This window comes from Olea europaea, chromosome 14 (genome assembly GCF_002742605.1).
Source record: "Olea europaea var. sylvestris chromosome 14, O_europaea_v1, whole genome shotgun sequence".
NCBI classification, from domain to species: Eukaryota; Viridiplantae; Streptophyta; class Magnoliopsida; order Lamiales; family Oleaceae; genus Olea; species Olea europaea.
The window spans coordinates 5421967-5428086 of NC_036250.1; positions in this window are offsets into that span (position 1 = coordinate 5421967).

Genomic DNA, 6120 nt, shown 5'->3' on the forward strand with positions numbered 1-6120 from the left:
CCCTCTCTCACCAGTGTGTATTATGAAAATGGGTTTGAATTTGTAAGGAATTGGATTGATATAAAAGTCAATCCAATTCCACCGCCTAACCACTTTATTTATTTTTCTTTTTTTTTCCTTTTATTTTTTTCCTTTTTATTTTTAATTTTTTACGCACGAATTGCCATGTATTGGTCCGAACGCAATGGACTTTTAGAATCTTGAGCAACTTTGAGACAAAGGCATTAGAGCTTATCTCCAACTCCAAGCCTCTTCACTGCTTGAAGGAGTAAAAGGTACCACAGATGATTAGAAAGGAGAAGGTGGCTGATTCATTTGGGGTGAAGGTATTATTTATTTATATTTGCTGGTTCAAATTCCATTTAGAGATAGATTATAATTGATTTAGATGAGATACCATTATGCCATTATACTTAGTATTGAATTGATTAAGCACGATTATCTAGATATTGCCATGGATTTTCCTTGTAAAGTGGTCTTGATTCGTATAATTAAATTGAACTGGATGTCTATCATGGTGAGATTTTAAGAAATGCTTGAGCTCTCATCTAAATTATGTAAAATTACGTTATACTTTTGCACATTGTTTGTTTCGAGGAAATGTACAAATGTGGAATTGGGGTTGACATTATTTCATCAAATTGAAAATGACTCAACTTCTCATTGTGACGCACTAATCATCAAAATAAGATATTTTTTCTAGCAAAGTGCAAACCCCTCGTTCCATTGTGGTAGCCAACGACACTCATAAGTGCTAAAAACTATACTATATTGTTTTTCCATAACAAAAATGAATTAATTAATTCAAGTTCACATAAATGAATATTATACAGCTAAACGCAGAATCTATATACATGTACATAGCAGAAAGGCAAAATTAATCTAATTATTACACTACTCCACTTGTCCCATTAAAGAATAAGATGGGGGCTGCATTAGGATGTACTTCCCTGAAAATATAATTGAGAAGCAACCACTGCCAAAAGTACTTTTCCCTTAATTATAAGCAAAAAACTTTCTCCTCTGATCCTTTATTTTCTATTCCCTTTCTCTTCTCCTTGTGGTGCTTTTTCATCACAAAAACTTTGATCAAGAAACACAAAAAACCTGTAAAAAAATTAATCTGATAATGATTTAGAAATTCGGACTAGAATTAAATGGATGAGTATGAGTTGATTGGTTGGGGTTGCGGTGGATATAGTGTGTGTGAACTTGGGTGGCAAGAAATGCAGGCCACAGTTTCTTGGAGTCTCCGTGGCCAAAATATAAATAATTTAACAAGTTAAAATGGGGAACAGAAAATGGGTTTTTTTTCAAGAAATCTTGTTTATCGACTTGAAGATGAATTCTAATATTTAACAGCAACCTAAAAAATTAGTTAAATGTGCATATTTTCTTGGACGTTCAATTGTTCATTCTCAGTTATAGCGTTAATTTGTTATAGGGGTTCCAACGAAAAACTGTAATTAATCATACACGAGCATGTAATTCTGGACAAAATGGAATATAGTAATTTTTTTGTTAGAGCAAGTTTTGTTTTGTCATATTTCACGTTTCTTCAAGAAGTTTTCTCTTTTCTCATTTTCCATTGCTGGTTTCTCTTTTTCGGAGAGTTTTTAGTTCTGATTTTTCTGCATTTTCATAAAAAACTTTTCACTTGGCTATAAATAGCTATGGATACTATCAAAGACCTTGACTATTATCAAACATGAGTTACACTGCAAGATCCAAGTTCAGATTTATTACTAGAATGTCAAAATTAACTTTTGAACTTGCTGAAATCTTTAATTATATAAGAGCATCTCCAATGCAATCTATGAATTGTAAAGTACTTGGCATTCAAAACATTGAATTTGTAGTTTACGGGACATTGATGTCTAATTAATAAATGGTTATATTTAAAATTTATCTTCAATGAGTTCTATCTACAACCAAATATTTCCACTTACGTTTTATTTATCAATAGTAAAATAAAAGGAAGTGGGAGAAAATTTAATATTTTAAACACTAGTTTCCTTTGATTGCTTCACTAATTAATGAGCGAGCATATCTAATAGAGTAACTATTTTAGATGAGCTCTAAATAATATCTATTTTTTGCCACGATATCTTGACATTGTCTCCGTCACATTGCATTGGAGATAATATTTTCTGGACATTTTGTATTTATATTTATGTGACAATATATTTAAGCAACTCACATTAGCATTTGAGATGCTCTAAAGTATTTAATCATATCGATCAAGACCTGAATATGATGCAACTGATAATAAAATCCATGCAAAGAGGCTGCAGCTTTCAGAATTGTTGGGGTTAAAAAAAAAAAAAAAAAAAAAAAAAAAAAGGAAAAGCAAAATCCAAAAAGGAAACCAGACATGATACTGCGATAGCGCATATGAAATAGCATTACTTGGGAAAGAAGCAATGGCAAGAAAATACTTTCTGATATTCTCATATTAGCCTGTATGATGAGACAAATACATAGGTGAAGATTGGAGTTGAAGCAACTTAATAGTGTCTTTCGTATATAGATCGTTACATATTCTGAATACAGAAAAATTATGTGTACGATGAACTTGGCAGTCAGTGGTTCAATCGCCAATCGTAAAGCTGGCATATCACTTTTAATTGAGTATCTGAAAGCAAATCAAGCAAAGCTTGAGACTGTACCGCCTCTATGTAGTTTACTGTTGAAAAAAATGAGAAAATGACTCACTTTTGGCACAATTTTTTATGGGACCCATTGGTCAAATTTGAAAGATTAAAGTTGATCTGTGTTCTCTTTCGTGAGAGCATTAAAATCATATATTTACTTGCCAAAAATGAAACTGGATGAATGAGAAATTGGAATTCAAAGTTGACCATTGAAAGATGTTTATGTGTGAAAATAGGATTTGTCCCATATAGGAAAATGAAGAACGCATGAACCACTTTATATATGGCTACACCTTGGAAGGGTGTAATCATATGTAGCATAGATGCTCTCTCCATGTGCGTGCGCTGAGGTGCCAATCATCGACCGAAATAGCCTTTAGACCTTAAACTTGTGTGTGAACGCGACTTGCGTACACGAATGTCGAACTGAACGGAGCAAAAATTGACATGTTTGGAGTGTCCACGTTTTGCAATTTTTCTTTTGCTTTTTCCAATTGACTTTTGAGTTTCTGAAACTGGTAAAACTCCAACAGAAACTAAAGTGACTCCAATATTTATTATCAGAGTTAATGACAGATTTATCTTATATTAAGTCTCATTTTTCTAGCAATGCACACACACCAAAAAACGCATGAAAATATAGTCTGCATACACGAAAATATACTGCATATTTTTGTTCTGTCTGCATTCGTCTTGATGGTGATATTGTTCGAATACTAACTTAGTTCACCGGAGTAGTTTCTACAGTGCTCAAATTCTACTAGTTTACTGTTGTATTTTGGGAAATAGACGTTTGGATTAAATTTTAAGCACTAACGTTGAGGGGACGAATCTGTTTTAAGGAAACTGTGCTCGTACAAGCCTCGAGTTGAAAGTTCATCCGTTATTTTATATTTCTGAAATTTATTTGTGTACTTCATATGATTTGCAGTTTATTGTGTTGTCGTTCTATTTATGTTTATTAAAAATTAATCTGCATTATTTGGTCAACTAGATTAATTTGATCAAATTAATTTGTTAATTCTATTGCAATTTAAATCTGTTATATTTTATCTTGTTCTCTGCATACACCGTGTATGCAAATACGATATGTTGTTGCATATACGATAAACTGTTGCATATACGGTATGCTGTGCAAATACGATATGTTGTTGCATATATGGTAAATTGTTGCAAATACGGTATGCCGTTACAAATACGATAGATGCATATATGGTAAGCTGTAAATACGATAATATGCATATATGATAATTTGTATATACGGTGTACGTAAATATGTTATGCATAAATTCAATATGTAAATTGCATATACGGTATGAATGAATCCAGTTTCATCCACTACACTAAATTTCTAACATGCCTCGGTAGATTAAACTCATTCTTGCCAAAATCTACGTTGTACCTAAAACTTTATACGTAACAGAAAGATAAACTCAAGTATTAGAGAAAACAAACTGCACTTCAGTATCAGTAAAATGATTAATTATAAGAAGTCCTCCGAGTAGTTTATGCGCTAAAACCCTCACTGACAATACTGTGAACTCCATTAAAACAAAGATGAATTGCTCCTTAAAACTGAGGTCAAACTGCAAACTGCTTTATCGCAAGAAGGGCATTTAGGTAAGTCGTAGATCATGCAGGCTAAGAGTAGCATCATGGGCAAGAGGGAATACATTTAACTGAGAAAGTTCTCATAAAACCTTTATCCCTTTAATCTAAATCACTTCTATACATTATGCCCCCATTTGGTAGGGATTACAATTAAATATTTAGTAGATTTTAATAAAAGTTGATGAAATATATCCTTGAAAAATTAATAAGTCACATGAAATATATAGTTAAAATCAATTATTGATTTTGACTTAAATTAAAATCTATATTTTAATGTATAAGTTGCTCGAGGAGAGGATATACTATGGCTGTATTTTAATACATATCTTGAAATTTAGAAGTTGCTTTCTGTGAAGTTTAGTTAGCCAAGGATGTCGTATATGTGGAATCACGAGTTTACGTCATTGCAAGTAATATTAGACAAGATTGGATGATGTTCAAGCATTTTATTTCCACAAAGAAAATATATTACACCGAAAACTTGATAAGAATATACAAATAGAGTACAGTTTCAAAAGAAACTGGTTTAACCAAAATCAAATAGTTACCATGCATATATATTCTGAGCTATCTTATTTTTTTAGTATGCTGCAGGGTGAATTCTATAGAAACCCCCGAGGAAGCTGCAGCCACCGGAACATGAACCCAAGCCAGAACCGAAAGAGGGTGAAGTAGTCCCATAAACTTCCTTCTTAGCCTCTTTAATTCCCAGGCTTTTCAGCATTTCTGTCTCCTTGTTCAACTTTTTCCACACATACACTTCAGCAATGCCAATATTGGCTGTTGACATTATTGGAAAATGGAACTGACGAGTATAAAATGATGAAATTCAGATGAATAATGAAGTAGGATTTATTTCATGTATAAATAGATACAAGAACAGGCAGTGAGCGGCCAGGGGCCAGGTTTTTAACAGTGATTTGAAGGAAGTCAGAAGTGGAATGTGCTATTTGGGAGACTAAGTTATTTTCAGTTTTTCATGGAATTCCTTGTCATTTACCACTTACAAGTTACGAAGTACATGTATTTTCATGTATTCGTTTGGTTATTTGAGGTCATTGTCCACGTCATCATGAATTTAATGGAAGACGGTAATCATTTTTCGTTTGTCCCGATATTGTCCGTTGTTAAGATAGATAAACTCTGTCGTACCATAAAACATTTAGAGAAAGTTCAAAATATTATCTTTGAGTCCTCTGTGAACTATACAAGCTCTAACATGTTAACTTGAAGTCGCTCGCAAACCTTTCCAGCATGACAAACGAAGAGTCAAATAGTTGCTCTGGTTAACAAGAACTAATACTAAGAGAAAATACATAGCAAATATAGCCTATGTACTCCTAATGTGACACAACATTTTAGATTAATCAATATATGACATTGTCCTTTCGTTAATCTATAACCAAAGACATTGGCCCTTTAATTGCTTCACTTCAATAATTGAACCAAGTTTATGAATTGGTTATAAGTTTGATTTAAAGAATTGTAATTTGTGAAATAATAAGTCGATTCTACTTTTAAATTAGATCGAGAGATAAGAGTCAATGAGATAGGGATGGCGTGGTGGGTGACCGCCCCCACAACATTTTAAAATATTTTTAAAATTATATAAAAAAAATCGATTTTTTAATATGTATTTTGCCTCAACATTTTTCATGCACCCCAACATTAAAAATCCTAACTTCGTCACTAATGGAGCCAACTGTGAATTTCCACCTACCCAGTGCTTTTGACTTCAATGAATGTCCTTTTAGAAAACAAGAGCAACTTTGAGATGAAGGCATTGGACTTTATCCCAAGCCTCTTCAATGACTGGAGGAGTAAAAGGTATACCACATATTATTTTAGAGGAGAT